General features: G+C 45.5%; 1 long non-coding RNA gene across 1 annotated transcript; it reads right to left on the bottom strand.

The window, feature by feature from the left end:
* Positions 1 to 1,234: 1,234 nt before the first annotated feature.
* Positions 1,235 to 5,015, bottom strand: LOC121135908. Its single transcript, XR_005873026.1, has 3 exons — positions 4,897 to 5,015; positions 2,987 to 3,159; positions 1,235 to 1,525 (listed from the first exon to the last, which is right to left on the bottom strand). It is a non-coding gene; the product is annotated as an uncharacterized LOC121135908 (long non-coding RNA).
* Positions 5,016 to 22,388: the final 17,373 nt, after the last annotated feature.

Consider the following 22,388-nt stretch of genomic DNA (forward strand, 5'->3'; position numbering starts at 1 on the left):
AGCAGCTGGGTCCCTAAATTCATACTTTGTGTCTTAAAGACCCCTGCCCAGTTAATTCTGGAAAATCTGACGACCAAACTTCCATCTCTCAATTGGCTCAGTCCAGGAGACAGCTGCTCCCAACGGCCCCTTCCTTCGGCTGGTTCTCCCAGCACCCTCATGAGCCAAGACTTCTCTAAGCAAACCTTCAGTGGACTCTCAAAGCAGGGAACTGAACTTGATTTCATATGCAAGAGAGAGCCCAGGGCTCCACATTAGTATCTTAAATTACGGAGCGCCAAATAAACTCCAGGTCGGACCAGCTGGTTTAAGAGAAGAGATAATAGGATACCAAGCAGCTCCCAGCCAAGTAGCTCAACTCATATCAAATGAAATTCAGCCATATTTAAAAGTAATTCAGCTCATTTGAAGCTTCTAGACATTCCAAAAGTCAGTAATAACTAAAGCACACAGTGTAATGGATAAAATGAAAACGTGACCCAGGAGCCTAGCATTTATTTAGACCCGAGCAACTGAAAATTGCCCTCTCTAACTGATAGGCCTAAAGTTATTACTTCATTCACTTAAGCATTTTACATAAAGTAATTCTCTGATGATAAATCACATTGAAATTGATTTCAGTTTGAAAAAATAAAAAATAAAAAAACTACACTAAAATGTGCGTGCTCAGAGGCCGGCAGAGCTGAATTATTGGGGTGCTCATGCTAAGAATTAATGACAAATTGGAAAATAAGCATGTAGTCACTCCAGAAAAATAAATCTGGTCCCCAGCACCACCCATTATGCAAAGGAAAATACACTGCCACGCGTTTCATTAGGAAAACTCATCTGCATCAGCGTTTATACTTACATATGTAATAATGCATGGTCCCAGCCTGAATACAAGGTGGTAATTCAATCAAAAAACTCACTTGATATGCTATCATAACCAGCCAAAATGGAAACAGAACCTGGGGAATAAATCACCCTCTTACTATTCAGCTGGGACCACACTGGGCTACTTTATACTACGAGCATTGGTGCAGTATTTCACAAATACAAAAGTCTTTATTTTCCTTTTCTTAACTGACATGTGGCTGTTGAAACTGGCAGCTTGCATAACTCCAGCAGGTGCTGAGAACGAGCCCCATGGTGGAATCAGACCGCGAGCGACGAAAACAATGAGGCAATTAACATTTTTTTAATTAAACAAATTTTAATCAAAATCTTAGCGACACTTGAAATTTTAATCCTAAGCATAAGGTTTGTTCATACATTTCCATTTCCAGGGAAGAAATCCAATGGAAAATTAGCATCACTTTCAAAGCAGTGAGATTTTCAGTTGCTAATTAGGCATCTTCTCCTGACTGATCATGTAATTTAGAGGATATACAAGTGGCATTTTACAAGGTTATTTCTCAGATAGTGTCAAGTAATCTGGTGTCTGTGTCCTTGCTGTTCCCTCTGCCTGGAACACGCCTGCGTTCGGTCCTTTTGTCACTCGGGTCTCAATGTCTCCTTATCAGCCTGTCTTCTCAGATACAACCTAGATGAGAAGAGAATCTCAGCAAGACATTGTCTACATTGGGATGGCCTGTGGATGTGTCTGTGGAGGACTGCCTTAATGAAGTTAATTGATGTGAAAAGACACAGGCCACTGTGAGTGGCACCATTCCCTAGGCAGGAGGTTCTGTGCAAGAGTAGAGAAACTGAGCCCAGGCAAGCACACACTCAAATGAGCACGCATACATGCAATTCTCTCTGCTTTTCACTGTGGGTGTCTTGAGACCAGTTAAGTCAAGTGCCTGCCACTGATTTCCCTGCAACAATGGACTATAATCTGGAATTGTGAGCTTATTCAACTCTCTCTTCTGTAATTGCTTTTTGTCAAGTTTTTAGAATAAACCATAGCAACAGAAATGAAGTTAGGGCACCAATCCTCCTTCCTATGACACCATTCTGGATTCTTTACAAAAAAATGTGAAGCAAGTTTAAAATTGGAAAAAAATAAGTCTGATGTCCTCATGCCAAAGTCTGGCCATCATTTCATACTCGTGTCCACAGTCCACTTCTTCCTTACACACAGACAATGCCAGAGTCCACAAAAAAAATTATTTTTGATGACCAGATTTTTTTAAAGATAAAGTCTTTTAAAATTTCCTCATAAGGCCGTTTTACATCTAAAATATTAACAACTACCTTCAGTGGTACTCATCCCCAGTTAAGTGTTCGGTCAGCCATTTTGTTAGAACTGGGGCCCTAACCTTACAATTTTCTATTACCAACGTCTTTTTTGACCTTGAGATTTGTTTTCCTTGTCTGTCTGTCCTATTTCATTTTAAGGTATCTGTGAGACTCTGTGTTAAAGAAACCAGGCCACCTGTCTTACAGCAGCTGCTGTTGTCTGGATTTGCTGGTTGCATCCCATTGGTCACTGACATGTTTCCCTGACCTTTGAATGTCCTGTAAATAGGCGGTTGAGTCTAGATGCTTAACCACACTCAGATGTAGTATGTTCTTAGCTGGGTCATTTCATAGTGATCGCTCCTAGGGAGGTAGAAAATGTCTGCTGTCTTCCTTTTCATGACCTTTCCATTCTCTGTCACTACTGGGGACTCCTTAGGGGTGAGAAGAGTAATGTTCCAATCCCAACTATCCTCCTCCACTTATTTAGTTAGGAGACATCTACAAAGCAAAGGCTTGAGCTGGTCAACCACCAGCAGACTTGGAGGTTGAAGACATGTCGGAAATGCAGGGGAAACACCTGAGTTGACAATTTTCAAAATAGACAGTTCTCAGAGCTTCTTCAAAGAAATGAATCCAACGATATCTGTCTACCACCTGTGCCTGTGTGCATCTATCTACCTACCTTAAATACACTGTTTTAAGTAAAAATAGAAGTCAGGCTAAGAGAAAACACTGCTTAGACAATGGGGATGGGAATAAGGTATGTGTGAAAGGGCCAGGGGAGGGAGGAGAGGAAGAGGCTGGAATTTGGAAATGTTACCTTAGAAAGCAGTTGTCTGTCACTGGGCCACTGATCAGATGGCTGAGCTTTAAAGGTGTTTGTCACAAAGCCCGATGAAGTGAGTTTGATTCTCAGGACCCACGTGGTGGCAGGTTGTCCTCCGATCTCCACATGTGTGGTCACACTTAAATGCCCACATGATAAATCAAATGCTTTGTTTATAAGAAAGAAAAGAGTTGTCACCCTGTAGAAATGGGGCAGGAAGGACTATGCTTATTCAGATTAGCTGACAGTATGGGCCTTCCTAACAAAAGCATTGGTCCTACATGGATTTGGGCAACAGTGTGATGAGGCAGCAGAATGGAGAAGCCCAGAGAATGAAACCACAGAGAATCAATCCAGAATTCTGATGCCCTTGCAGGTTCAGTCAGTGGTGTGGACATAGACACTGCATTGCCATCACAGGATGACACCAGCATCCTGGATCAGAAACCCAACAAACTGTGTTTAGAACACTCTTCCCCAGCTCTCTAAGGCAAGAATGAATGGGAGAGTCACTTGATGATTCAGAAAGTCACTCTCAGGCTCCACTCCTAGTCAGTACTGGGCTAGGTGTCAGGGACACAGCAAACAAGTCCCACCTACATCCTTCAGACCAGCGGCTGCATTGCAGAATGTTAAGAAAGGGCACATTCAGGTGGGACCCCAGAGCAAAGACATCCTCAATAGCCAGAGAGGGGTGGGCCAGCAGATGCCCTGTGGTCCAATGAGGCTGTAAGGAGGAGACTGGAATGTGCCCGGGTCAGATCCTCCAAGTCAGTTTCTCTGTTTTCCAGTCTACAGTAAGACGGAGCTTGCTCCCTCTCTTTGTAGCTCAATGTGGCTGTGTGGCTGGAGTGTCCAATAATGTGAACAAAAGCAAACCTGTGAGCAATTCTTTAGACTCTCTCCCTTAGGCACTATAACCTGCCGTGTCCCAAAGAAGTTAGCTGGCTCTGCCTGATATTCAAAGTGAGGACAAAATGACTGGAATCCCCTGTACTGGCTAGTTTTATGTCGATGTGACCCAAACTAAAGTAATTTCAGAAGAGGGAACTTCAGTTGAGAAAGCGCCCCTGCAAGACTGGCCTGTGGGCAAGCTTTTGGTGCATTTTCTTGATTGGTGATTGATGTGGGAGGGCCAGCTCACTGTGGGTGGTACCACTCCTGGGCTGGTGGTTCTGGGTTCTTTAAGAAAGCAGGCTAGGGAAGCCATGAAGAGCAAGCCGGTCAGCCTCATCCCTCCATGGCTTCTGCATCAGCTCCTGCATCTAGGTTACTATGCTAAGTTCCTGCCCCGACTTCCTTTAATAATGGGCTGTAATATGAAAGTATAAGCTGAAATAAATCCTTTCTTCCTCAAGTTGATTTTGGTCATGGTATTTCATCATAGCAACATAACCCTAACTAAGACATTTCCCCAACTCAGTCTATGTCAGACACTGAGCCTTAGGCAAAAGAAACCTTTGTAGCGTTCAGCCCCTGCAGTTCTAACTATAAGTTAGTCTGTCCTGGCTGAGGAAGGCCACAGGAGTAGCTGACCAGTGTAAGAAAGACCCTCTTACGAGAGTCTGGAGTCTCCCAGAGTTTCTCAGTCTTAATGATATTGACATTTTGGGTCTTTACTCATTAGGAGACAGAAGCAAGCTACCTCTAAGTTCCAACAACGCAAATGTCTCTCGACTTCGACACATGTCCCCAGGAGAACAGTCACCCCATTTGAGAAGCACTTTTCCCAAGAGAACAGGACAAGTTAACCACATGGGAGTGAGTCCGGCTGTGACATGGAGGGCAGCTGATAGAGAGTGACCAGGCAGGAAGAGGTGGCAGTGAGTCACACCGAAGTGTTTAGGCTGAGGTCACTGTTTGTGCAAAAGAAAGATCCGTCTGGCTATTCTAGGGTCACTTACTCTTGCAGACATCTTGGTGGTAGCCCTGAACATTGTGAAGTGACACGTCAGGAGTGTAGGTCAGGCGTCTTTTGTCACTCTCGTTGTTACAGGGGAGCTTCCAGACTGCAGTCACTTTGTCTATTTCATGGGAGAGGAACAAAGGCTCAGAGAACAAAATCAGTGTCCCAACACTGCCACTGCTGGTCATCAAGGTAACCAGTCCTTGCTCTTTCTCACTTTACCATGCCAAGTGACCCATGCAGGCCACACTCCCTAATGGTACATCAAGCATGACACTTACCACGTACTGGATACTGGGATGCTCAGTCAGTGGGCCGGCCTCTTGGGAGTTTCCAGCATAGACACGGCACCCTGGACCCTCCTGGGGTCTTTCCACTGACGGTGTCTGCATCCAGAAGGAGACAAGTGCAGGCTCATGTGCTCAAAGTCCAGTCTCTCCAGGAGAAAGCAGCAGGTGCCAGCAAGCACGGTGGCACAAGGACAAGCTGGCCCATGCCTCTGGCACCTGCCATGCCATGAGTGTGCTCTGAGAGGTCACCGGCCTATGTGAGTGTGGCCTTGCCTGAGATGGGCTTCCTCCTTTCTGGTGGGGAGGCCTCATAATCCCTCAGAACAATGCTTCCGCCCTATGAAAATGTGGAGTGATGGAACGCAGGCACAAGGTCTCCCAGAAGGCAGCACGAACAAACGGGCCGCGTCCAGGGCAAGACCCTGTTTGCCAAAAACGCCCAAGAAAAGCTCAAGTTTGATTTTACATTTTTATTTGTAATTCTCACTTTGGTTTCAATAGTCAGAATTCAGTCTTTCGTCCACCTGCTTGTCTAGTCTTCAGACACTTCTGACCAAACCCTGGGGTGGGGTGGGGGATCCTTGCTGTTGCCCTGCCCTGTGAGGCGCTCAGAACTCCCCGCCCCCAATTTCCTTCACCTCTTCACCAGTTGCAGTAAGAAAAAAAAAACCTTTCACCGGTTGACAAGAAAAAGTCAGTACTGCCTCAACTGTTGGAGAATCCAGGGAGCCTCTTTCTCATTTTAATTGGTTTCCTAATTGGACTGTTTATGGGTTGTGCAATAGCTTGGGATGAAAAGCCTGGCGAGCAATTATGTGCCTGGCATCACTATCTGGCAGGAGTTAAGAGTTTAATAACCAGAAAGAGAAAGCCCCAAGTCTACAGAAGTGCCACGGTTTGTTCTCCAGAAACACCCTAGTTCAAAAGAGTCCCCTAAGTCTGAGCCGATGTCAAGCTGCACCTCGCTAGCAGAGCGGAGTTCCTCCCTCGCTCTGCCTTTCCAGAGTCCAGGCTCCCTTCTGATTTAGTGGAATATGAAGTTGGGGCTCTTTGGAGCCTGTCAGGCTTTTAACTGCTCACGTGCTGGATGGCTGGAGCTAAGGGGGCAGGGAGGGCCCTTGAAGGACCTGATTGATTCTGTGGAAGGAAGGTTTGTCTTCCCTGGTAGGATGGATGACTTCATTCGGCTAGATGAGGTCACCCCCGTCACAGCAATAAAGCATCTGATAGTCACATGAAAGCCACTTTCAAGGCGGTCCCGGAACAAAGCCTGCTGGTGCCCCATTTGCTCCCGCAGGCAGGCTACCTCTGTACAAGGACCGTTCTCCCACACGGGCTTTATTTCAGAAGTAATCTCACACCTCAGGGGACATGGGAAGCCAAACTGGATGGTTCACATTTACAAAAATTTGGGGGGACAGAGGGAGACATCTTGCAGGAAAGATCACTAGATGTTTGGCGGAACCAAGACGAATGACACTTTCCCAAAGGAAATTTCATCCTAATTGTTGACACATCGCTACAACTGGGGCCTTGGTTATTTTAAGCCAACACTGCTCTGTTTCAGCTGGGAAGGTCTCTGGTATCAATTTTGTGGTAGGGAAACGGCAGCTCTGGGACCCTGGCTTCTGCCTAACCCTGAGGATCACACGTCACTTTCTCATAGTGCTATATCAGGGAGCGTGGTCCCTACGGGTCTGGGGTGGGCAGCACCGGAAGGAAGTTCTGGATTAGGGGAAGGGACAGAAAAGGGTTTGTGAAGCTTCCCTCTTAAACAACAGAGGAATAGACAAAGCCACACCCTGTCCACCACCACGGATCGTACTGGACAGTCACCTGATCTGTGTGACCTTTGTTGTCACGATTTGGCTGAGTACCTGGAGCTCAACCTGAGCACTCAGGAACCTCCCAAGTTCCAAACAGTACTGTCTCCACCCCTACTGGAGCCCAGGTACTCCTAAGCCTCACATACATGGATACTGCTACCAGCTGTGAGACACAGCACTGGACTGTGACTCCCCAAGAAACCACAGGACACAGTGACCAAAGCGTATCCCAGAGTTTTCCCATAACTTGAAACTTTTGTTGAAAACGTAAAAAAAAGCTAATTTAAACATTAATTTAACATGAACCTCCTCTAGCGTTCATTTAAAAATGAAAATGTGGGCTGTTGAGATAGGTCAGCAGATAAGGCAGCTGTCACCTAGCCTGATGACCTGATTTCCATCCCCAGGGTCAAGATGGTAGAAGGAGGGAACTGACTTCACATGTTGTCCTCTGTCTCCACACATGCGTGAATGTTCGTGTGCACATGTGTGCACACACACACTGTATAAATGTTAAGAAAAAAATCGAAAATGTGACATATTGATTAAGAGATTGACAGCCAGGCCACAGGCCGAGCTTGGGTAAAAGCTACTGTGAGAGGCCCCCATGTAAAAGATGTACGCTGTTTCGGGAACGTTCACATGGGAAGTGGTGTTGCTTAGAACTTCAGGAACAAGAGCACTCAGCACATAGTAGCCGCTCAGTTAAAGCCAAAGCCATGACCACACTCGGCATTGTTCCTAAGAGGGCTGTACTGTATGTACTTGCTTACAAATTTCCCCCCTCCCCACTTTTTATCTATAGAGATGCCTCAGCAAGTTTGGATGTCTTGATTTCCACAGACATCACTCCTCCTGTCTCCTTGCTCCCTGGGTCTGACCACTGAGGACTCTCTTGGCCTGGTTTAGGTCACATGTCCATTTCTGAGGTACATCAGTGGGATGTATTGAATGACCAGCTCTGGTCCTGTTCGCACCTCTTAAGCTACTTTGACAGCCTGCAGTATTTTCCCAAGGGAGAACCCAGGTCCTCACCAGAAGCAAAAATGCACCTCTTCTATCACACAGGTAAGGACTCTGAGGATCGGGACTGGGCATTTGTGTAAAGATGTCCTCTCAGACCCAGCATTTCACACATCTTGTTTGTACCTCCTCTTCCTGTTGCTGGCCACTGAGGAGTGCAGCTAAGCACGTTTCCAGAGGTTAAGACTTTACCCCACAGTCAGCACTGTCAGTTAGAGATGCCAGTGAGGGCTCTGTGCCAGCTACTAGGCCAAGGGCCACTCATTCTGACTTCCACACTTAACCCTTGGAGGATGACCTTGGCTTCCCATGCCTCCAGTTTAAAGTACCTGCTACCTCATCTCCTAACCAGATCCTCCACCTCTCCTCTTTGCCCACAGCCTACTGTCCGTCCATATGTCCACCACAGTGCCAGGAGCCTTGTAGACTGTGGACTCCCTGGGACAGGACTGTCCTTCATTTATATAGTGTGTGTGTACACACATGTCACACGAACATTCATGCATGTGTGGAGACAGAGGACAACATGTGAAGGATCCAGTTAGGAGATATGTAGATAATATCCCTCTCTCTCTCTCCCTGTCTCTCTCTCTCTCTCTCTGTCTCTGTCTCTCTCTGACTCTCTCTCTCTCTCTCTGTCTCTCTCTCTCTCTCTCTCTCTCTCTCTCTCTCTGTCTCTGTCTCTCTCTGACTCTGTCTCTCTTTGTCTCTGTCTCTGTCTCTCTGTCTCTGTCTCTGTCTCTCTCTCTCTCTCTCTCTGTCTCCCTCTCTCTCTCTCTCTTGTTATTCTCACTATATAGCACTGGTTGTGCTGGAACTCACTTTGTAGACTAGGCTGGCCTGGAACTTAGAGATCCACCTGTCTCTGACTTCTGAGTGCTGTGATTAAAGGCATGCACTACTACTCCTGGGAATAATTTATATTATTGAATTTTTTATGACAGAGATTCCCAAACTATGGGAGTAGCTTCAGTGAATTATGAAAAGCAACCCCATTTCAGAGTGGGATGAATGGTGTGAGCATTTGTTTCAGGACTTCTCAAAAGCTTTCTTATAGTCGCAGATTCCCAACACCCTGCGCCTTTTGCCAGGGTTCCAGTGGTAGCAGGGAGATGGGCAATAAGAACTCCACCACCACAATTCACTGACTGAAAAAGTGAGGCCCAGCTATTCGTGGTTTGTTGGAGGATGTAGCCAGACTTTGAACTCAGGTTACTACCGGGTTCACATTGTGAAGTTCTAGGTCACATCAGCCCCATTTCCCATTGTAGGGAAAAGAGAAAAGAGCCCTTTCCTGATCTTTTGTCACAAATCCTTCTTTTATAAGATTTCATAAAGCTAAGCTTATACACATTCCATGTTGGAAATGTTAGCCTAAAACAGTTGTCCATTTCTTTGAGCCTCCTGAGCCTGTGCCTGGCATATAAGTACATAGAACTTTCCAGGTGTGCTATGCTTGGACGTGGAGAAAGGACAGTCCTGTCCCAGGGATCCCTCAGTCTACAAGGCTCCTGGCACTGGTGGACGTATGGACAGTAGGCTATGGGCAAAGAGGAGAGGTGGAGAATCCGGTTAGGAGATGGGTTTGAAGTGTAGGCCTTAGAGAGTGAGCAGAGACCACCAAGCATCAGAAAGAAATGGGGAATTGCAAACAGAAGTCCAGATACTTCTACTCTACCTCAGAGCAACAGGAGCCATGTCTGTGAACTCTTACCCCAAGGCTTTGACCAAACAAATGTCATCACAGCAGATGCTAAGCACCCACCCCACTGGGAGATAGCTAGCCATGCTGGGCTGTCATAGGCTACTTCCAGAGGGTGTTAATGGAAGCTCAAAAGAGTCTGGGTCACCACCCAGACAGGACCTCATTTGCCACACAGACACAGTCAAGGTTACTTCTACTATGACCCGGTGTGGCGGCTGAAAAGGAGTCTACCAATTCTTTCTGCTCATCTTTTCAAAAGATAGAATCTCATCGGCCTTCTTTTGAATGTGGGTCCACTTGGTGACTTGATTTTAATGAACAGACAGGACTGTCTTTGGAGCTACTGCAGACGAAGGATAAGGCATTTGCCCAATTCTCTCTCTCTCTCTCTCCTTTTTTTCCTTTTCTTTTTGGTTTTTCAAGACAGGGTTTCTCAATAGCTATGGAGCCAGTCCTGGAACTCACTCTGTAGACCAGGCTGGCCTTGAACTCACAGATCCGCCTGCCTCTGTCTCTGGAGTGCTGGGACTAAAGGCTTTTGCCACCACTGCCCTGATCTCCCCATCTTTCTTTCTTCTGACTCCCTTCCCTCTTGCTAGTTTCTGTCTCTCCCATTCCCATATGTCTCTTCCCTGTCCTGGCATTACTCTTTATGGATACTTTCTTTGCCCATCACCAGGCTGTGAGGTTGACCAGTTGCCTAGAAAGGCTGCCAAAGGTGCTCTCAGACAGCCTCAGCTGAGGCCTCAGCCAAGAAAGTAGCCTATGAATGACATTCTCAAACATCCTGCTTTAGTTCTAAGGGAGTATGGTTGGAGGGAGGGGAGTAGGCGAGGGGAGCCCCCCAACTTCTCTTTTCAATCATCTTTGTAGATTTCTCTTTTTCTTTGCCCTATGTGAAGAGAAAACACAGGACAAGTGCAATAAGGAATTGCTGTTCATTTGAGGGTTCTCGGCTTGAGAGCACTGGCTCCTGGAAACGGTGGGGAAAGCAGACAACAGCTTTGAAATCTTCCCTGGCCAGCTCACTGTCTCTAAAGCACCGATGCCCCTAATGTGGTACTGGTTAGAAGCATTCCATGGAGCTGGAGACTTGAATGGCCTCTCTAGGCAGTCCCTACACACAAATCCTGCCTTAGCAAACCGTTAGAAGGATGAGACCTTTTTTTTTTTTCTTTCATTATTTGTTTGCTTGAGATACAGTTTCACTTTGTAGCCCAGGCTGGCCTTGAACTCAAAGTAACCTTTTGGACTCACCATCCCTATTAAATCAGTTTCTCTTGATTCAAGGCCAGCTATTCTGGCCTAGAACTGGTGTGGTCAGATAGTATACACCCTCCCTAAGGACCTGACAGTTTCATTTGTTAGTTCCCTGGCTACGCACAGTGCCAGGTACAAGATGAGGCAGGGACACCAGGCCAGAGAAGAATGTGCCTTCCACTCAGTGGACTCCACTCCTGGGCCCTCCCTGGTAGGGTCTGCACAAAGCTGTCCATTTTCAATTACAGACTGCAGGGATCTTCCCTGATCAGCAAGAGATAATTGGATGAACCTTTCTTTAGTGACTCAACAGACAGAGTTGAAATTAAAAGGTTTTCTTTTTAACTATCGGTTAAAGATAAAGCTGCATTGATGGGAGAACACAGTGGCCTGAAGCATGCTGGGAAGGAGATGTTTTTCTCTCTTCATCATCTTGGGTTTTCTGTTCCCTGTCTGTGGAGTGAAGTTGTGGGTTGATGGTGGAAACACTGGAAATACCTAGTTATAGATAGAGCTAATGACGACCACAATGTAGCAATACCCACTGCACAGACCACTGATGTTCAGGAGAATCTGGGAGTGTTAAGTCAGAGATAGAGCTCACCCAGGGAGTCTGGGTTCCCCATTGCCTTTCTCAGTCATTGTAAACTGATCTGAGGAGGTCTAAACGGCTCCATTTTGAGCTTCATGGCAGCCTTGTGAGACCCCATCTTGGAGGTAGGACGGCTGCAGCCAGCAATTTCTTTATAACTAGTCTCCGCACCATTCCCCAAAGGGCATCCTAGGCAGGTGCATGGAGCCTCTCCCCCACCCCCAGCCAGCCCACACAAATAAAATCCTAAGAATGGCCAATATATTCTATGCAGTCACAATAGCCCTCAAGAAGGAATGCATAAGCTCATAACTTCCAGCCCAGGCTGTTTAGCATCCCATTAAAAATATTCAAAATATAAATCAAAATTCATGGGAATAAGTAATATTCAATTTAGAATTTATGGTATTTTAAAATAGGATGATTTCCTCAAATGCGCAATAAATTTGGTTTTGTGGAATTGCGCTTGCCAGCTTATCGAGGCGGCGGCTTTATCTGCACAGCCCACCAAAGCGGAGTCACTTTACAGAATCTAAATTCACAAATCAACTGTCGTCTTCACTTCACTGATTCATTGCTGATGGGCCTTTCATAAGGTAGGGAAAAAAAATCCCTTCCAGAGTTGACAAGAGTAATAAATGGGCAGGTTAGCTCTGCCCATCCATCCGCTGGCCCGCTGACCCGCCTGTAGTGATACATGGCAGAATAAACTCATAAACCAGCCGTGGCATGTGACCTCTGCAGAGTAAATGGAAACAGAGGCGCTTTCATGTTGATCACTGTGTGTGAGGAAGACGCTCTGACCAGAAATTACACAGACCCAAAGAACACCTTGGAAACAAGAAAGTAAACAGGGTAACAGAGAGTCAAAAATCCTGACCCTTTCCTGGATTTTCTCTTTATGTATTTTCACTGTCCCCGCTATCCTGTTCTTCAGGGCAAGAGAGTGCTGGTGTAACACAGAACTGGAAAGGGCACCTTGAAGTCTGCAGAGCAAACCCCACTGAGACTCTAGAAGGGAGAGAGGGAGGAGAGGAGGGAGGGAGGCTGGTGGAGGGAGGGAGATGGGGCTGAGGAAGAGCCTGACACTGACCATTGGTCCCTAAGCATGCACAGAGTACAACTGTCTGTCTTTCACCGAGCAAACACTAGAGATTTAAATTTTAGAAAAAGAAAAGGCAGCTTTCACGTTCTGAGCTGTGGCCTATGGTTCACCCTGTTTTTCTTTGTTGTTTGCTTTTTTAGGATGCAGCCTATAGAACATAATAGCATTTTCCATTTTCTAACCAACGGTTTTCAGAGCAATCTATGACTCTTGCTTGTATTTGAGAGAAAAATCAAGGAACACATTCAAGAGTATCCTAGCTATGAAAGCACCTGCAAATATATAAATCTCATTTCTTTACATGCAACCCTGGACAGAAAGGACATGTCAGGTTTTAGAATGATGAAGATATGGATTTCTGTTTACAAACAGTTCTCATTAGTGTGGCTCCTGACCTTGTAAATTTAGAGTCTGTACCCAATACTGTCAGAAAGTGAATGTATCTGAATTTATTTTTATTTTATGTGTATTGGTGTTTTACCTACACACAGGTCTGCATATCATATGCTCATGGAGACAGTGGAGGCCTGAAGAGGAAATCAGATCCCTAGGAACTTGAGTTATGGCTAGCAGCCATTCAGGGGCCAGGGATTGAACCCAGGTCCCCTGGAAGAGCAGTCAGTGCTCTTAACCACTAAGCCAATTCTCCAACCCCAGAGGAAAAATGTTAACAGGAAACATAACACAGTATAGTTCTAGGAAAGTTGGAAGGGGAAAAGCCACTTGCATGAAATAATTTGTAGCACTCAGACTTTTTGTTGCTGTCCTCAAATCATTGATGAAAACCACCCTAGAAGGATGGGTTTGCTCTGCTACTAGTTTCAGACTTTACTTGCTCCACAACTGCTTAGTTCCATGCACTCATGTCAACACCATGGTGACAGGAGTGAGTGGTGGAGGAGAGCTATTCGCCATTGCAAATTATATCGCACACACACACACACACACACACACACACACACACAATAAAAGACCCAGAGACAGATATTGGGGTTCAGACTTTAAGCTGAATATCAGAAAAGCAAAGCAGCCGGCCGCTAGCTTCTCACCTCTATCTCAGGCTGAATGACCTGATCCTGTCTCCAGGAGCTCTCAGCAAGCCCCGACTATAACCTCTCCTCGGTGTGGCTGGAGAATGAATGCCCCCTCTGCCTCTTGCTCCTGTCTTATACACCTTTCATGAGTCCTGGGATTAAAGGCGTTAGCTATAATTCTCTTTTAGACTGATTTACTCTTGTATAGATCTGAGTAGTCTTGGACTCACAGAGGTCTGTCTACCTCTTAATCCTGAGTCCAAGGATTAAAGGTGTGCACCACCACCTCCAAGCTTCTAGCTATTGGGATTAAAGGGGTGTGCCTGGTTTCTACGGCTTGTGGCTCACTTTGTTTTCTGAATCTTCAGGCAAGCTTTGATAAATCATAAATAAATATATCACCATAGCAGATGATCAAGTAGGGATGGGTGCCAAGCAGAGCCTTCAAAGGTGTAGTGCCACCAGCTACAGACCAACCCATCAACCTGTGATAGACATTTCATAATTAAACCAAACCATCTCCTCAATACAACTTCCTGTTTGCTTGCATTTGCTTTTGCAAGTGTTCATAGGAAGAATAACATTTTGTATATTTTGTACTTCTCATCTTATTTTTATTAATTTTTTAGTGCTAGGATTGAACCCAGGTCCTAGTGATGGAGGTTGTCCTTCTGTATGTATGTTTCTCTTAATGGTTAATGAATAAAACATTGTTTGGCCAATGAGGCAGAAAGATAGGTGGGTCTAGGAGACAAGGAGAATTCTAGGAAAGGTAGCCAGAGTGAGCCTGTCACACAGAGTTGAGATGCTTTGGAAAAAGTAAACATGCCGGGGCATTAAAGGGTAAGCCACAGCCTCATGGCAATACATAGAATGACAGAAATGGGTTAATAATTAAGACAGAGCTAATCAATAAGAAGCCCTAGTCATTGGCCAACAATTTAATAACTTAGTGTTCATGTGTTTATTTGGGGCTAAGGTGGCTGCTGGACTAAGCTGGCTGGACAAGAAAATTCTGAAACAGCATAGCATACTAAACACATACTCAACTTCTGAACCATACCCTGGGACTGTATTATTTTAGTAAATTTCACTATGTTGTCTGGAATTTTAACTTTGATGGTTAGACAATCATTTATAGATACTCTATAATTTCATTCATTCATTGTTCATTTACTGTATACTTGTTGAATATTTAGGTGTTTCTAAAATTTCAAATTATGAATGCCTTGTTCATAACTTCCTATTTATGAAGATATACTCATTGACATTTAAAATTCAAATGACTGGTTAAGTAGCAAATTAAATAGAGGCCAGGAGAGAATTAACATAAGGGAATTACCATAAGACATAGACTGGAGAAAGTTACCGAGAATAAAGTGCAGACACCCAGAGAAGTCCATTAGAGGCCAGAAGCAAGGGTTCATATTTATCCAAAAGTGGTGCGCTAATTACTTTTCTATTGCTGTGACAAAATGACCAGGGCAACTTATTTTTAAAAAGGTATTTAATTGGGCTTACAGCTCCAGAAGATTACAGTCCATGACGTCAAACCGAAGACATGGCAGCAGGAATAGCTGAGAGCTCTCATTTGGAGCCATAAGCAGGAGGCAGAAAGGACACTGGGTACACCTCCCCCACCAAGGCCACACCTCCTCATCTTTCCCAAAGAGCTCTACCGACTGGGGGCTGGGCATTCAAACGTGCGGGGCCAAGGAGGCCATTCTCAGTCCAGGCACCACAAGAAGCTGGAAACGAAGGTGCAGACCAAGGAGGCCAATAGAAGACTGCCAGCGGGTCCAGGTTAAGAAACACAGTCGAGATGATCACAGGCTTCCCAAAGCAGCCCAGGGGGTGATGGAAAATGACTTCAAAACACAGTTAATTACTGAAGCGAGTTGTGGCTTAAAAACCCCTTGATGCTGAAGGGCTTCGTGGAGAAAGAGCAGTAAGATCGAGCAGGGGTGAGGTGCCCCGGTGGGAGCTGAGTTAGTAGACTTCAGTAAGCAGAGTGCCGTGAGTTTGACTGGAGATGGGAGAAGGGAGCAGAGCTAGGGAGCGCCTGCCCCTCCTTGCTGAGGCAGTCACCTGTGAGGGCCCTGCCTGGGGACAACAGACACTGTTGCATATAAATGAAAAAAGGACCTCCTTAGACCAAAGCCTCCTGCGCAGATGGACAGGGCCTTGCTATTTCCTTAGGACTCAGAGCATCCCCACTGTTTCTCTGCTTGGGGTGTATGGTACTCTGATGTCGCCCCAGATGGTTTTTCTAAGGATGCAAGCTGGAGCGTCCACTCAGGACCTACACCTGTAATTTTATCCAGATCTGTTCACCTCACAAAAAAAAAATTCCTGCACACATGCTGTGTTCCTCTAAGGCCAGAGATGCTGCAGTGAACAAAACTGTCAGGGACACCTTGTCCCCTTCATAGAGGCACAGATGGAAGAACCTCGACAGGTGAAGATACCCAGCATGCAGCGAGGGCAAATGAGGAAGAGAAGCAGAGGAAGGCAAGAAGAGCGCAGGACAAGTGAGGGACAGTGGCTCCAGGAAGAAGGCGTGGCCAAAGGCATGACCAGAGACACCATTGTTAAGGGCTAGAGGATGGTGGCGCAGGCCTATAATCCAAGCATTTGGTACGCTGAGGCAGGAGGGTTACCGTGAGTTTGAGGTCAGCCTGGTGTATGTAATAAAGCCCTGTCTCAAACCAAGGCAATCCAAACCAAAAGGGCTGCACTCTAGTAAGACTTTCTTTACAAATCCAGGCTGCACTTGACCTGTGGGCCAGAGTTCACAGAAGGTGGTGATGAGGCTGAGATGGGCTTGGAGATAAGGTCACCTGGGTGGGCATCCTCAGGAATTATTTATGCTTGCCATTTAATACAAAATTGCAATGCTATATTATTTTGCTGAATAGAATGGGTTAAATATGTGAATAAATATCACATAGAAATTCACAAAATATAAAGGATTGCTGTGTGACTGATGCCCCTTCCCAATCCTTTTCTTTGATCCCCAGCGGCCTCCGCTGATTTTGTTTCTGGTGCTCGGGATAGAAGCCAGGGCCTTGCACATATTAGACAAGGGCTCTAACCCTGAGCACCACAACCCTTTTGTAACATTTTTTTCCTTTAAAATTTTAAACTTCTTTTTCTGGGCTGGCCTTGAACTTGATACCCTCCTGTCTCAGACTTGGAGTAGCAGGGATTATAGGTGAGTGTTTCTGTGCCTGGCTCCCTCAAGTTTCCTTCTTAATTACAATTCAAGTATTTATTCTGTATGTGTAAACACACTTGATGTGATATACCTGTTGGCCAGAGGTCAACTTTAGGTAGTTGGCTCTCCACTTCCTCCATGAAGGGTGGTGAGGTTCAAGTCAGGCTCTCAGTCTGAAGGTTTGCCGGCTCTTCAGATTCTTTAATTAAAACCAAGGCTGACTTCTGAGGATCTCCAGGCCAGCTCAAAGAGCTGGTATTAAGCTCACAAGGAAAGAGCACTGTAATCTAGGTGGGTCTGGAATCATACAGAATATGCTGGCTGGGGTGGGGTTGGGGCACTATGAGGTGGCTGTAAACTCCCATGTCTATGCTCCAGTGAAGCATCCATTTGGCCATTATCCATGAAATGGAGAAAACAAACTTCAGAAGAAACAGCTATTTGAATTTAGTGCTTTGTGTTTCAAAAACAATATTCTAAGAAGCAAGTCTGAGGTCTTCAGAACACACAGTCTGCATTCGTTTGACTCCAGGTGGGCTCGGCCATGGCCATTTACCCACCGGGGTGTTAACTACAAAGCATCTCCACTCCGTTTCATTATCTAATGGCACTCGGACTTGCAGAGCATCTTAATACGAGCTGATGCATATGCATAGAGCAGTCTCCGTTTTATGAGGAGCAGTTCATGCAGATCATAAAATAGGAACCAGGGCCCCAGTCCAGCACTGAGGTAGAGGGCAGGCACCGGACCCTGGCATGGTCGTTTGGTCCTCATCCAAGCCCTCACCTCCCCCACCACACACACACAAGTAACTGTGGCAACTTTCTCAGACTTGGTATCTACTACTTGTCTTTTTTTTTTTTTTCAAATATGACTGTACCATAAACCATGGATTGGATTTCATTAAAAACCATTAGCATTTTTGTTTGCCTATAAAATTAACTGCAATAAAAATTGCCTTCTGATTAAATTTTTATCTCTCTCTTGAATTGCCTAATGTCACTGAGTCCAAGAGATGGACCTTCCTTATGGGGCTTTAGAATTTTCTACCAAAGTAGTAGCTTTGTGCTAGATGGGACACTTCATTTTCTTTAACTTCCTTACTTTAAGAAATCAGTTTACTAGCTGAATTGCTTGGTACTGAGTCTAAAATAGTTTCCTGCTTCAACCCTGCTGTGTGTGCCACAGGAGTCATCTAAGATGCAGGTGGCCATTGTTCTCCTGACGATGCAGGAATGCAGATAGGACAACCCTGGTACATGACCTGCATTCCACCAGATTTTATTTTCGTTTTAAAGCAAATTGGAAACATATTTTGCAATACAAATGTTTAATCTGCAATGAATTTATTAACTACCGACTGGATTTGATTCAATTTGGGGAGAGAGAGAGAAAGAGAGAAACAAGAAATAAGAGAGACAGAACCTATTAGAAAGGAATTGTGGAAAGCCCTCTTCCTGCAGCCTGGCAAGCGTTCAGGCTACATATGGTCACATAATCTTTTAAAAAGCACAATTCAAGCCTCAATTTAATTATGTAAGAGCATAAATGGAATTACATTGCTGATGAAGTTTGGTACTTAAGCTCTAGCACACACCCACCAGGCTGGCAGAGCAGCCGGGCCACGTTGCTCTTGGCTTTCAAACAGCCCAAGGCACCTCTGAGGCTTGCCTGAACTAAATCACAGAGGCTAGGCCTCTGCCTATTAATGGCATCACAGGCACCTTGTAAACATGATTGTAATGCAAGGCTAATCGCTGGTTTACAGGAAGGCAGTCTGCACTCAGTTTCTCTCCTTACTCCTTGGCCATGCGGTAATAGAATCTCTTGGGCTGCTGTAGAGTAGAAATAGGGACTCCAGGCTGAACCCCAGGTGGGCAGAGTTATTTATGTAACTCTCAGGCATCCTCTACTCCCACTGATGAGCCACAGAGGTCCTGGAGGCCCTCCAAGCCTCCTTCTATACTAAAGGAACTATGGACACAGATAAGTGTCTCAGGGTCAGAACCCCTAGAAGTAGGCTGGAGGCCTGGGTCTCCTGATTCCAGGCCTGCTCACTGTCTATGGTGTCTGTCAGCAGGGAAACTGCCAAGTTGCTTTCTCCTAGTAGGGATCCATTGGTACCTCTGTGCCAACAGGTCTTGGCTTCCCCAGTCAACTGGGATTCTTCGAGGCACTAGGACAGAGTGTGCCACCTATGTACAGATGGGACTGTACCCAAGAAACCCCTGCACAGTGTTTCAGAGATCTGATGGCTCACATTCCTGGAGATCTCAATTTCAGGTGAGCAAACAGCAACTCCACAAAGTTAGGCCATCCTCCTGGCGCTCTCATCCAGGAGAGGGTAAACCAGGGCCTGAACTCAAGTTCATCTCCAAAACCAAAGCCTTCAGGGTAATGCCCAAATATACAGGGATCTGAAAAGACAGTCACCTCCAAGAGGTCCCCTACCCTGATTTTCTCCTGGGTGTCAGTCTGTGGTGTAGCCTCACCTGACTCTATCAGCTAAGGGAGGCACAATTGATTGAGGAAGTTCCCCAGAGGAAGAATGGAACACAGTCTTTTTTTTAAAAGAGGCAAAGCAAGCTCTCTACTATTGAACCTCAGATTTTTACTTTTGTTTTGACCCACGATCTCAAGAAGATGCCCTGGCTGGCCTTGAAATCACTGTATAACCCAGGCTAGCCTTCAGGCTTTCATCTTTCAGACCTTAGGATTAGTGAAGCAACTAACAAAGTCACATGTTGCTTAGTGCCGAGGACAAGTTCTGAAGATGGTGTCATTTGGCAGTTGTGTCACTGTGTAAACATCACCATCCAGGAGCCTGGCCTGCTTCACACTTGACTATATGGCTTGATCTGAGTTCAAGGTCCCTGCCATAAGCTCTGAGCAGGGACAGCAGAGCCACTCAGCAAACCCTCTCCCCTTCAGGAGTGAGGACATTCCAACCTTGGCGCTTGCCTGCCTAAAAGCTGGGTGTTGCTCACGGGGCACCTCCTCTTTGCCACATTATTCATTAGCTCCCAGTCACTGACCTGGAAGTTAGGGAACCAGCGTCTGATCAATCCATCCCACTTTTGCCAAATGCTTATGTCTTGGTTATTAGTGACACCAGCTCACACTGACTGGGAAAAATTAAAGCTGACCTTTGATGCTGACAAGACAGATGCCTCTTTTACAGCTTCTGAACTTGCTCTAAGAAAGAGTCAAGGAAGTTTACACAGGTACGAGTTTTGCACTTCATACTCTATTACCTTGCGTTTTTTCCATTTACTCTCTGTGTATATCTACTTTCTCACTCTTATGAAAATATTCTAGAAATGAAGGATTATAGCATTTTAAATAAGACAATAGAGGTAATAACTCATCACATTTTCGGTTTTGCTTTGTTGCTGGAAACTCGGGACCCAAATTGTTTTTCACCTTTCTGAAAATTGTTATTAAAGTTGTTTATTTACTCTGTGTGTGTGTGTGCGTGTGTGTGTGTGTGTGTGTGTGTGTGTGTGTGTGTGTGTGTGTGTGTGTACCAGCAGGTCCCACAGCGAATGTGTGGCCGTCAGAGGACTCTTGCAGACATCAGTTCTCTCCTACCACGAGTCCAAGAGACTGAGCTCAGGGTCTCAGGCCCCAAGCTGCTGAGCCAACTCACTGGCCGCAGATTTGTTTGAATTGTAAGCTGCCCTTTGCCTTAGTTTGAGCAATCTTACAAAACACTCTTTCATTTATTCACTTCATTTTTTACAACTTTTTCTGTTTTCTTTTCAAAGAAAGTTGTCTTAATTCCTTCGGGGAAGATGGGATACAATTAAATCCTTCTTAACACCAGTACCCACTCTAGCTAGCTGTAGCCTCTCAGAATAATCTTTCCCTTTTCTTTGCTACTCTCAAATTTCTAATGTCACACCCCTCCTTCTTCTGTCCAAGCCGCTGCCTGGCTTGGTCCCTTCTTGGACCCCAGCCTAGACCTCAGACACAGAACCAAGCTTGGCTGTCTCCACGAGAGCTCAGAAAGACCACTGTTACTGCCACTGGTGGGTCTGCAGCCCCTCCAGAAGCCGGCTTCCAACAGGTTACAAGATCAAGACCATCTGATGCTTATTACCTCTCATTAACCCTGACACACAACCAGCTGAGAACAGCACCTGTTTGAATGTATGAATTACATTCTTTCCAAAAATTAATGGGCAACATCCTAAAACTCTCCCTATTACAAAAGTCAATCTGATTAATCGAGAATAGAAACCCTCTGAGCATAAATGAATACAGTGGAAGACACTTTGAGTTACTTCTCCTGCCTGATAAAACCATGATCATCTTAGAGTGTTCACAATACCCAATGAGTCCCTTTGATCATCTGAGAAGATTAATTGATCTGGCTTATCTATTGTTCTATTTTTTAATCATTTAATTGAGGATATTAAGAGAAGTAATGGTAACAAGTAACAGTTACTAGGCTCTGATGTTCAAACTCGTGATATGATTTCCATCATCTAGATTTCTCTGGCGCCAAATCCTAGTGCAGTAAGAATTTGCATACAGAGCGCCTCCAGCCTCCAGCCACGTGCTGTTGCTTAGTCCTAAAGACAGCCGTCCGCCACGGCAAATCACTGTAGCTGCACTTAATTTTAATTATTCTTTTACATCAGATAGATACCCTGCAGTGGAATTCTTATAATTAAATAGAAATTAAAAGTTTCTAAAAGCCTTAATTTCAGTGACAAATTTAAATGCAAATGAATGTACGAGGAACCAGATCTCCCTCCCCCACCCAATGGTCTACAAAATCTCTCCAGAAAGGGAATGTCTGAAAACCAGGTGGAGAGTCTCGCCTACAATCCTGCACTTGGGAGACTGAGGCAGGGGGATTGCAAGTTGAAGCCAGCGTGGGTTATACACTCAAACTAGCTCAAAATTAGCTAAATAAAGGTCTAAAGTGATCCCGGAGGCTCCTTTGGGTACCCCATAGCCCTCTGGGAACCAAGTCTGTTTCATCTTGCTGTATTTGACCAGAGGACAGCTGTCCAAGAGAATTATTTTAAACAAGGATATCTGTACAAGTATCAGGGAAGCGGGCCTGGAACAAAGGCAGTGACTGAGGAGAGGGTAAGGAGAGGGAGGCTGCTACTAAGATTGAGATCCCCCAACCCCCAACCCCCCCCCGTCCCATTCAGGAAGTCTGTGAAGAACACACAAGGATGTGCACATGCCTGCCGCCTCATCCTGCCGTAGGGGTGTAGGAGATGAGTTTGAACATACTTCCCTACCATTGCTCACTATTGCAGGCTGCTTCCAAAGGGGTGTCAGAGTCCCACATGAGTCTCATCCTTGCCACAGTCTAAGAAAAGCCCACACCAGGGAACAGATGTCCTGTGTCCTGGGGGTCCTGGGATGGATAGTGCTAACAATCAACTCGGCAGAAATTCAATCACCTGGGGGA

This window comes from Mesocricetus auratus, unplaced genomic scaffold, assembly GCF_017639785.1.
Source record: "Mesocricetus auratus isolate SY011 unplaced genomic scaffold, BCM_Maur_2.0 Super-Scaffold_100045, whole genome shotgun sequence".
Taxonomy (NCBI): domain Eukaryota; kingdom Metazoa; phylum Chordata; class Mammalia; order Rodentia; family Cricetidae; genus Mesocricetus; species Mesocricetus auratus.